At 46.2% G+C, this 12067-nt stretch overlaps 1 protein-coding gene across 7 annotated transcripts in view; it reads right to left on the bottom strand.

The window, feature by feature from the left end:
* LOC129821021 (B-cell CLL/lymphoma 9 protein-like) overlaps positions 1–11625 on the bottom strand; it is a 40333-nt gene extending 28708 nt beyond the window's left edge. The window contains exons 1-4 of one of the 7 annotated variants that reach the window (XM_055878224.1): positions 11372–11625; positions 9073–9258; positions 7420–7478; positions 2263–2335 (exon numbers count right to left, since the gene is read on the bottom strand). The gene's annotated coding sequence lies outside the window, so the exon portion shown is untranslated. The other 6 variants (XM_055878219.1, XM_055878220.1, XM_055878222.1 and 3 more) reach the window with 6 other exon arrangements.
* Between the last annotated feature and the right edge of the window lie 442 nt (positions 11626–12067).

Genomic DNA, 12067 nt, shown 5'->3' with positions numbered 1-12067 from the left:
ACTACACACACAAATGCAGCAGACACCACACACACACAGCAGAAACCATACACACACAAAGCAGAAACCACACACTCACAAAGCAGAAACCACACACTCACAAAGCAGAAACCACACACACACACAGCAGAAACCACACACACACACAGCAGAAACCACACACACACACACACACACACAGCAGAAACCACACCCACACACAGCAGAAACCACACCCACACACAGCAGAAACCACACCCACACACACAGCAGAAACCACACCCACACACACACAGCAGAAACCACACACATAAATGCAGCAGACACCACACACACACACACAGCAGAAACCACACACACAGCAGAAACCACACACACAGCAGAAACCACACACACACAGCAGAAACCACACACACACACACACACACAGCAGAAACCACACACACACACACAGCAGAAACCACACACACACACACACACACACACACACACACAGCAGAAACCACACACACACAGCAGAACCCCCCCCCCCCACACACACACACACACACACAGCAGAAACCCCCCCCACACACACAGCAGAAACCCCACACACACACACACAGCAGAAACCCCCCACACACGCACACAGCAGAAACCCCCCACACACACACACAGCAGAAACCCCCCACACACACACAGCAGAACCCCCCCCACACACACAGCAGAAACCCCCCCCACACACACACACAGCAGGAACCACACACACACACACACACACACACACACACACACACAGCAGAAACCAAACACACACACACACAGAAGAAACTAAAAACACACACACACAGCAGAAACCACACACACACACACACACAGCAGAAACCACACACACACACCAGCCACCACACACACACCAGCCACCACACACACACCAGCCACCACACACACACACACACACACACACACACACACACACACACACACACACACACACACACACACCAGCAACCACACACACACACATACAGAAAGGGATAGTCAGAGAGGTTCCTCTCCCTCTATTAGCTGATCAGTCAATCACCCACCTCTTAGCCCTGCTGGATGTAAAAGGCCTGCTGACGTTTCAGCCTCATTTATGCAAATCCCATTTCGCAGCTCAGCCACAACAGAGCAGTGAGTAGCTCGCTACCCCCCCTTTCTTTCTTTCTCTCTCGCTCTATCCCCTCTGTCCTTCTCCTCCCGCTCTAAATCATTTTTTCCCACTATTTGTTTACACTTAAACTCTCCCTCGCTTCTCTCCTCTCTCTGCAAGACAATGACTCACAGACAGAAACACACACACACACACCCAGCTAAGCCTGTATAACCACTGGCACAGTAGCATAGACACACCAATCTTGCACAATCACAGTGAAAACATACATGCAAACACACAGGTAGCATGTATCAACCCAGCCTGGATTCCATACAATGTAACACCACCACCCTACACTGCAATGTCAACCGTCAGTACCACTAGACTACACCTATGGTTACTTCAGGTCTAAGGGACGGCTATGTTAGCTTAGCTTCACACACACACACCCTCTAATCGACAGTCTAAGACAAAGACAGTAAATCCCTTTGACTGTACATCCCCCCAGACAGACAGTCAGACACACAACAGGACTTAGCAGAGAGAGCAGAGGGAACATTCATCTCTATGAAGCTCCCTGTTAAGTTCACTGAGTCGTCTTTCCCACCAACATGTCTGACACAGGGATGCCTTGCTCTTCCTGCTCTGCTCGGCTGACAGCCGACACCTGGGAGTTCACCTGTTCAGGTGGCTTCCTGTACACGGTGCCAGACACACACACACACACACACACACACCACGCCTTGTATATAACACACACAATGCTCAGAACGCAGGGTAATGGCTAAATATACAGCTGTGATGCCAAGGGAGGGGTGTGACATACATTCACCATGCTAAGACAAAACACACAAGCATTCATACACACACACACACATATTCGTATGCACACACAGAGTTATGAGTGAGCTCTTGTTATTTACCGTGAACTTTGAATGTTCCACATGCTTAACTCCCTCACTATACATGCCTGTAGCACACACCTCTGTTGCTCTCCATCTCATTCTCTCTCCCTGTCTATCTTCCTTCTCGCTCTGTCTGTCTCCAAGTGTATTCAACTGAGCTAGTAGTAGCATCTTGTAGCCTAAACAAAGTAGTCTCACCTCCCCACTGCTATGCTGCATCATATGTTATGTAATGTTGTAATGTCATGCTAAGGCACTCACCATGTCCATCAGGGTCATGATACAGATGTGGCCATCACTGCACCGGGAAGAGAAGCGTGTGTGACCCCAAAACCTGCAGGCAGGAGAGACAGGGAAAAATTTACAGGAGACACACACAGAGCTGACTCACATCTGCTGTCTGTGCCTGGGCATGCATGGTGCCATGCGTGTCGGCCAGGCGGGTCAGAGCTGGCAGCAGGACTGGCACTCTGCAGCTCTACTGCTGCACTGATCGTCTCACACACCTCACCACAGATTATCCTTCTCTCTCTTGCTCCACCTTTCTGGCTCTCACATAGAAAAGTGCATACACCGTAAGATACACACTTTTATATTGCTCAAATACCAGGGCAAATACCAGGGCAAATACCAGGACAAATACCAGGGCAAATACCAGGACAAATACCAGGGCAAATACCAGGGCAAATACCAGGGCAAATACCAGGGCAAATACCAGGACAAATACCAGGGCAAATACCAGGACAAATACCAGGGCAAATACCAGGGCAAATACCAGGACAAATACCAGGACAAATACCAGGGCAAATACCAGGGCAAATACCAGGGCAAATACCAGGACAAATACCAGGGCAAATACCAGGGCAAATACCAGGACAAATACCAGGGCAAATACCAGGGCAAATACCAGGGCAAATACCAGGGCAAATACCAGGACAAATACCAGGGCAAATACCAGGGCAAATACCAGGGCAAATACCAGGACAAATACCAGGGCAAATACCAGGGCAAATACCAGGGCAAATACCAGGGCACAAACAGCATAGAAGTTGCTAACAGATTTAACCTAGATTGTTTATTCAGAGTACGTAATATAGGTGGATACAACCTGATACCTCCAACTGCAACTCCAGTGCTTCCAACACACTAGCTCCTCTCACCTCCTGTCCTCTCACCTCACCTCCTGCCCTGTCCTCTCATCTCACCTCCTGCCCTGTCCTCTCATCTCACCTCCTGCCCTGTCCTCTCATCTCACCTCTTCTGCCCTCCCCTCTCCTGCCCTCTCACCTCACCTCCTGCCCTCTCACCTCACCTTTTCTGCCCTCCCCTCTCCTGCCCTCTCACCTCACCTCTCCTTCCATGTCCTCTCACCTCACCTCTCCTGCCCTGTCCTCTCCTTCCATGTCCTCTCACCTCACCTGCCATGTCCTCTCACCTCACCTCTCCTGCCCTGTCCTCTCCTGCCCTGTCCTCTCACCTCACCTCTCCTGCCCTGTCCTCTCATCTCACCTCCTGCCATGTCCTCTCACCTCACCTCCTGCCATGTCCTCTCACCTCACCTCTCCTGCCATGTCCTCACCTCACCTCTCCTGCCCTGTCCTCTCCTGCCATGTCCTCTCATCTCACCTCTCCTGCCATGTCCTCTCCTGCCATGTCCTCTCACCTCACCTCTCCTGCCCTGTCCTCTCCTGCCATGTCCTCTCATCTCACCTCTCCTGCCATGTCCTCTCCTGCCCTGTCCTCTCACCTCACCTCTCCTGCCATGTCCTCTCATCTCACCTCCTGCCCTGTCCTCTCCTGCCATGTCCTTTCACCTCACCTCTCCTGCCATGTCCTCTCACCTCACCTCTCCTGCCATGTCCTCTTATCTCACCTCTCCTGCCCTGTCCTCTCCTGCCATGTCCTCTCACCTCACCTCTCCTGCCATGTCCTCTCCTGCCATGTCCTCTCACCTCACCTCTCCTGCCCTGTCCTCTCCTGCCCTGTCCTCTCACCTCTCCTGCCCTCTCATCTCACCTCCTGCCATGTCCTCTCACCTCACCTCTCCTGCCCTGTCCTCTCATGCCATGTCCTCTCACCTCACCTCTCCTGCCCTGTCCTCTCATCTCACCTCCTGCCATGTCCTCTCACCTCACCTCACCTCTCCTGCCCTGTCCTCTCACCTCACCTCTCCTGCCCTGTCCTCTCATCTCACCTCTCCTTCCCTGTCCTCTCATCTCACCTCCTGCCATGTCCTCTCACCTCACCTCACCTCTCCTGCCCTGTCCTCTCCTGCCATGTCCTCTCACCTCACCTCTCCTGCCCTGTCCTCTCACCTCCTGTCCTCCCCTGCCCTCCCTCTGCAGTGTTCTCTCGTCCGTGACTACCTCCCTCCATCCCTCTGGTCGCTCCCACACTGTCTACATTCCTCCTTAGCTCATGCTGTGAGGACATTTCCCTGCGGCTCAAGGCATTGTGAGAAATCCCAGCGGTCAGAGGGAGCCTTGTGAGGCCCTGTGCCCCAGAGACAGAGTGAACACAACACACACTTCTCTCTACTCTGAGGGAGCTGGATACGCCCGGCTAAAATGTAGGCACCACTGAAATAGCACAATGCAAATATTTCCATTTGATGTGCAACAACAAAATAAATATGTTGGCGTGTAACACACATTGAAACATTCCAGTCTATCATGCAAACATTTCTGATGGTCTGTCATACAACTGGATATTGTGATGTTAAATCTATGTGGTCCATTTCTATACTGTACACTTCCCCTCCCCCCAGTCATTTTCTGGTGAGCAGCAGGAGCGTGTGGTCATTTTTGATGGCGTGAGACCAAGTCATTGATTAGTGATCCTGAGGAATGGGTGGAGCATGGGGACAGAGAGAGCAGATTTAGCTGAGCTCAAAGTCTGTCTGTTTTGTGTCTAACATACTGTACACACACCTCCAATAAGGTCCTACTGACCCAAGGCTTACACAATAAAAGCTGCAGAGGGCATATTTGTGGAAGTAATTCTTATCTTTGATGATTACATCACACACACACACCTCCTCTCCTGTCTTGTAGGCCAACATTAGCCCTGTGGAGAGAACATGAACCAGGGTCTGTCCCTGAATTACCACACTTTACCCTGGTGTGTCATTCCCATGGAATTTTAAACACACTGGCAAAGACCTGCCCAATTAAAGCACACAGGCAGACACAGAAACACACCAACACTTACACATATTATAGACATGCAGGCACATTCACAGACACACAGGCTGGTAGACACAGAGTTTCACTGAGACTGGGCAGAAGGATCATATGGAACCTTAGTGGGGAACAAAGTAATGAGACGTTCTGGAAGTGTTCTGGAGCGATAAAGGAGCCCAGGGTTCTGGAACCTTGGAACAGCACCAGACCAGGTGACAAACCAGAGTTAAATAAAACATACAGCTCTGAACAAGGACTACTATTAACAATTTCTACTGAATTGTACAAAAATAAATGTACTTGAAGAACAGTGCAGATGCAAGGTTTGGTAACAGAATGACGGTTTGTGCTGTTGGTGCCGTTCTTCTGTTAACAAACTTGGCATCTGCACTGTTCTTCAACTAAATGTGTTTGTCAAATTTTTAGAGGAAATTGTTAAAAGTAGTCTTTGTGCATAGAGCTGCATTTTAAAGTGAGAAATCTGAGTCTCAGCATCACTCTGTGGAATAGCCCAACTACAGCCTGGCCCACACATCACCGTGAGGATTAGAGGTCGGCCCATTAATCGTAATGGCCGATTAATTAGGGCCGATTTCAAGTTTTCATAACAATCGGGAAACGGTATTTTTGGAAACCAATTTGGCTGTTTGTTTTTTTTACACCTTTATTTAACTAGGCAAGTCAGTTACGAACACATTCTTATTTTCAATGATGGCCTAGGAACGGTGGGTTAACTGCCTTGTTCAGGGGCGGAACGACAGATTTTTACCATGTCAGCTTGGGGATTCAATCTTGCAACCTTACGGTTAACTAGTCCAACGCTCTAACCACTTGCTTTACATTGCACTCCACGAGGAGCCTGCCTGTTACGCGAATGCAGTAGAAGCCAAGGTAAGTTACTAGCTAGCATTAAACTTATCTTAGAAAAAACAATCAATCAATCAATCATAATCACTAGTTAACTACACATGGTTGATGATATTACTAGTTTATCTAGCGTGTCCTGCGTTGCATATAATCGATACGGTGCGCATTCGCGAAACAGGACTGTCGTTGCTCCAACGTGTACCTAACCATAAACATCAATGCCTTTCTTAAAATCAATACACAAGTATAGATTTTTAAACCTGCATACTTAGTTCATATTGCCTGCTAACATTAATTTCTTTCAACTAGGAAAATTGTGTCACTTGTCTTGCGTTCTGTGCAACAGAGTCAGGGTATATGCAGCAGTTTGGGCCGCCTGGCTCGTTGCGAACTGTGTGAAGACTATTTCTTCCTAACAAAGACAGCCAACTTCGCCAAACAGGGGATGACTTAACAAAAGCGCATTTGCGAAAAAAGCACAATCGTTGCACGAATGTACCCAACCATAAACATCAATGCCTTTCTTAAAATCAATACACAGAAGTATATATTTTTAAACCTGCATATTTAGCTAAAAGAAATCCAGGTCAGCAGGCAATATTAACCAGGTGAAATTGTGTCACTTCTCTTGCGTTCATTGCAAGCAGAGTCAGGGTATATGCAACAGTTTGGGCCGCCTGGCTCGGTGCGAACTAATTTGCCAGAATTTTACGTAATTATGACATAACATTGAAGGTTGTGCAATGTAACAGGAATATTTAGACTTATGGATGCCACCCATTAGATAAAATACGGAACGGTTCCGTATTTCACTGAAAGAATAAACGTTTTGTTTTCGAGATGATAATTTCCGGATTCGACCCTATTAATGACCTAAGGCTCGTATTTCTGTGTGTTATTATGTTATAATTAAGTCTATGATTTGATAGAGCAGTCTGACTGAGCAGTGGTAGGCAGCAGCAGGCTCGTAAGCATTCATTCAAACAGCACTTTCGTGCGTTTTGCCAGCAGATCTTCGCAATGCTTCAAGCTTATCAACTCCCGAGATTAGGCTGGTGTAACCGATGTGAAATGGCTAGCTAGTTAGCGGGGTGCGTGCTAATAGTTCAAACGTCACTCGCTCTGAGACTTGGAGTAGTTGTTCCCCTTGTTCTGCATGGGTAACACTGCTTCGAGGGTGGCTGTTGTCAATGTGTTCCTGGTTCGAGCCCAGGTCGGAGCAAGGAGAGGGACGGAAGCTATACTGTTACACTGGCAATACTAAAGTGCCTATAAGAACATCCAATAGTCAAAGGTATATGAAATACAAATTGTATAGAGAAAAATAGTCCTATAATTCCTATAATAACTATAACCTAAAACTTCTTACCTGGGAATATTGAAGATTCATGTTAAAAGGAACCACCAGCTTTCATATGTTCTCATGTCCTGAGCAAGGAACATAAACGTTAGCTTTCTTACATGGCACATATTGCACTTTTACTTTCTTCTCCAACACTTTGTTTTTGCATTATTTAAACCAAATTGAACATGTTTCATTACTTATTTGAGGCTAAATTGATTTTATTGATGTATTATATTAAGTTAAAATAAGTGTTCATTCAGTATTGTTGTAATTGTCATTATTACAAATAAAAAATATTAAAAAATCGTCCGATTATTCGGCATCGGCTTTTTTTGGTCCTCCAATAATCGGTATCGGTATCAGCGTTGAAAAATCATAATCGGTCGACCTCTAGTGAGGATTGCCCAACACACACACATGCATTACACGCACAAACACACCAGCAGCCTGTATTCTGTGGGCCTGTAGGACATGCCAGGTTCAATACTGACGGTTTCTAGACCTCAGCTGTTAAAGCAGCTATACAGCATGTAGCTACAGAGAGGAGAGGTACATGACAAAAGGGATTGGAGAGTCTAAGAAGTCAGCTGGAGTTTAAAGACAGATTTGGTGGGATGGTTAAACGGAGAGGAATATTATCTGGGACAGACAGCGGCTCTCGCCATGCTGGGGAATGGGTTTCTATAGTGAGTCATAGCCAATGTCTGAAAAGACTGGTTCCTCATGTTGTGTCACTGTTCTGTTTCCCCTACCTACCTACATACAGTGTGTGGGTGTATGTTGGTGTGCCTTGCCTTACTGACGCCCTGCTGTCAGTCACGTGTGTGAAGCTAAAGCACATCATGCATCTCTCTCTAAACACATAGGGCCGGATTCAATCCGTATTGCCAAAGTACCGCGGAAGATCACCATTCATTTAATGATAATTTCCGATTGAGCTGGCATATGCAGTAGGGCCGGGAGGATACAAGTATCGCGGCAAGGAAACAAGACACGAAGCAGATTTCACTTCTTTAGGAAAACTGTTGGAAACAAACATCATTATGTTGTCACATTTATTTATTTTCCAAGCTATAGCACACTATATTTCACACACAGCAGGTTTTTAAAGGTCCAAAATGTTTGGTCTGCTTCGTGTTTTCATTTGCCACAGAACAAATATTGCAATAATGGTATCGACACAGCCCTAATATGCAGCGTTTACAGAGAATGCATTCTCCGCGACCGCGGGAACAATGCTTTTAACTGTCAATCGCGCTATAAAGCAGATCTTCAGCACCACGGATTGAATAGATCCCTAACACACATTTCTCTCCTACTAATTTGAAAAGCCATGAAGTGAACTATACAGGAAACATGAGGCAAATTAACTAAGGAAAAAAATAAATTGTCCTTAATACACCCATATCCATTTCCCTGTCCTCTTCCTTGCAGTGGTTTTTGGTTAACAGTCTGTGGATTAGATAACAGATAAATAAACAGTGTGGATGGTTTTCTCAGGCAGAACACCCTGAGCTTCCTGTGTCTTCACCATGTATAGATCACAGATAGCACTGCCAGGCCAAAACAATCCAGGGTCATCTCTTCTCCCCTCACAGCCTTGAATGTTCAACAGGCAAAGGTAGTGTGTCTGTGTGTGTGTGTGTGTCAGACAGACTATAGTAATTGATTGATTACCTTAGTAGGTCTCCAGCCCTCTCAGCAGGGCCTCATATGGAGATCCAGCCCTTGGGTCCCCAGAGCCACAACCTTTGAACCCTGACTCCTCCCACTCAGACAAAGCCACCTGAACACAGGAGCTGATCCTTGCTCAGTCACTGGCAACACCCTCACAGACACAGGTCTCCGCAGCCAAACACACACCTAAGAGAGACAGAGTTTTTTACTCATCCAATAACCGTCTGTTGCATAAAGACATGTTACACTGCCACAAACGATACAACAGCGCCAATTCTTCAAATGTGAACTAGTTCAGCCCCTCTTTAGTAGAATACATTCTATCTAGGAATTAGTTTCCCCTCTCTAGAACTAGCCTAGCCTAGCTCAATGGTTAAATGGTCTCCAACCCTGATCCTGGAGACCTAAGGGGTGTTGAAACTTTTCTTCTTGCCCAGAGCTCTTACAACTCAACTTCATACACTGTTCTCTATGATACTGCACAGCAAGCGAAACCGGAGCTCCAAGTCTAGGACCAAAAGGCTCTTTAACAGCATTTACCCCCAAGCCATAAGACTGCTAAACAATTAATCAAATGGCCACCCGGACTATTTACATATACACACACACCCCATCCGATTTGTTTTTACAGTGCTGCTACTAGCTGTTTATTATCTATGCATAGTCACTTTACAAATTACCTCGACTAACCAGTACCCCCATACATTGACTCGGTACCGGTATCCCCTGTATATAGCCTTGTTATTGATATGTAATTATCTTGTGTTAGTTTCTTTTTTTTCCTTAATTGATTTAGTAAATATTTTCTTAACTCTATTTCTTGAATTTCATTGTTGGTTAAGGGCTTGTAAGTAAGCATTTCACTCTAAGGTTTACACCTGTATTCAGCGCATGTGACAAATAAAATGATTTGATGAGCCGATTCAGGTGTATTAGTGCTGGGCTGGAACAAAAGAAGCACTCCGGGTTGGTGGTAAACACTGGACTAGAAGAGAGAAGACTTCAGTCCAGAAGGGGCAGCGTATGTCTACTGGTTCGTATTGTTGCTATCAGACATATTAGGGTTCAGGGTAACCAGGTGTTTGGACTCTAGCCAATCAATAACAATAATTAATCAATTATGTGACTGGGAGAAACGAAAACAAGCAGGACTGTGGCCGTTGACACACACATTCAACACCACTTAATCGTGTAGGCCTATCTGGCCTTGGTTAGTTTACATATCGGGCATCCTCAGTGCTATCACTTGATTTCAAGTACTGTAGACCTATAACTGTATAGCTAGTCTACTACCGCATGACATTGCCAGCCATAAATACACCGTCAAATAACATAACCGTAGGCTAGGTTTGCAAACGAGTGAAACAAACGAAAGACCCCGAAACAGTGCCCCCCCCCCCCCTGAAATCTCAGCGTCTCACTGGCTAGTATTTGGCGGCCTCAGTACTCCAGGGCGCTCCAAACTCCAGCAACTTTTTTATCCTAAAAAAAGTTGTTCCTGTTTCACCAGAGAGTTGGGGGGAAGGGACTATACTGCGCTCGCCTTCTCTCACTCACTCACACACAGCCCCGGCCAGCGCAAACAAAGTCGGCCCCGAAAGGTGGGGGGGTCTCACGGCTTTTGCCACGGCATAACCCTGCTTGTCCAAATCAGCGGCCATAAAACAGACAACAATTAAAGGGAAACATTTGAAGCGTTGTCTAAGACAAATAAAAAGCCACTCCCACGACAGTCGGCGTTATATTTCCAAGTTCAGTACTGTAACAATGTAACAATGTTGTCGTGAACGAAATTCGCTTGTGCTTAATACCACGTAGGATATAGGTTCTCTGTGTGGATAGCCAAATAGGGTAGGTAGGGGCTACATATTTGTTAGGCCCTTTAGTGTACCTAAAATAGCCTACGCCTTTTTAAAGCAAATATTAATTGTATAATGCCTGCGCCGAATTATGTTGAAGAATGTGGCACATGCATGCTGCACCGTATTTTCAGTTTCGCGAAACACGATCGGTCCTCCTCTTGTATAGTGTTAAAAAAAAATATTCCTCCGCGCGTAATAACACATCCTGTCAACGTTGTGTGAAATAATCCGCTGTATTCACAAAAGAGAAAAAAAATCACCGTTGATGTGAAAAAACGATCACTCCTTGTGTCAAACCAGGTACGGCGGGTTTTATGGCCATCCTTCGGGAACAGGGGTACAGCGGATACCGGACTGAGATGTCCCTGGGAGGCGGACCCGCGTGTAGCCTTGCCAAGAGGAAAGCGGCCACAACGACACTTTCCCCGAAAACTCACCTGGAATGATTCCTCGGGCCTGCTTCGCTACGTTCTATAGCCTGATTGTAGTAATCAAATAGCAACATTATTCGTCCAACGATATTAAAGAGCAATGTGTCTCCCCCTTCGCCTGAGCTTCCAGCGGTCCGTCCTACTACATTATAGCCAAGATTTCCTACTGTTTCCCCCGCCCGTCCCAGCGTGTTGGTTTAGTCCGAATTCTAAGTAGCAATTCTAGGTCAGGGCAATGCTCAGCTGCCAAACGTTGTCGAACGTTGCAGATAGAAATGTCACGAATGGCGCCAATGTGATTCCTTATTCTAGGTGTTAGATTCATGTTTGTTCTACGTAGATTATTTCTATCTGAACGTTCCAAAACGTTGCGTTCTGCTGAACACACCCCTGGATATATTCATTACGACAATTCTGTTGCAAAACGCTTCGGCAGCAGAAACTGTTTACTCCAAACAGAAAACGTTTTGCAACGAAAACGAGAGTTTCTATTGGACAAATTCAAGTAGCACCTTTCCCATTTTGATTGCTTCCGCTTGGTTCTTAAATGGTAAAAGGTATCCGTTGCAAGACGTAATGAATACACCCCTGGTCTGTGTGCCAATGAGAATGTAACTGTCGGACAGAAAACACGGACAAGTAGGCTTTTGAAAATTTGAATATTATATTCCACTGGTTTGACATGAAAATGACTATTAAAAC

The sequence above is a fragment of the Salvelinus fontinalis genome, chromosome 23 (assembly GCF_029448725.1).
Source record: "Salvelinus fontinalis isolate EN_2023a chromosome 23, ASM2944872v1, whole genome shotgun sequence".
NCBI classification, from domain to species: domain Eukaryota; kingdom Metazoa; phylum Chordata; class Actinopteri; order Salmoniformes; family Salmonidae; genus Salvelinus; species Salvelinus fontinalis.
Note: the sequence above shows the minus strand (reverse complement) of the source record. Positions and strands in the feature narration are given on the sequence as shown.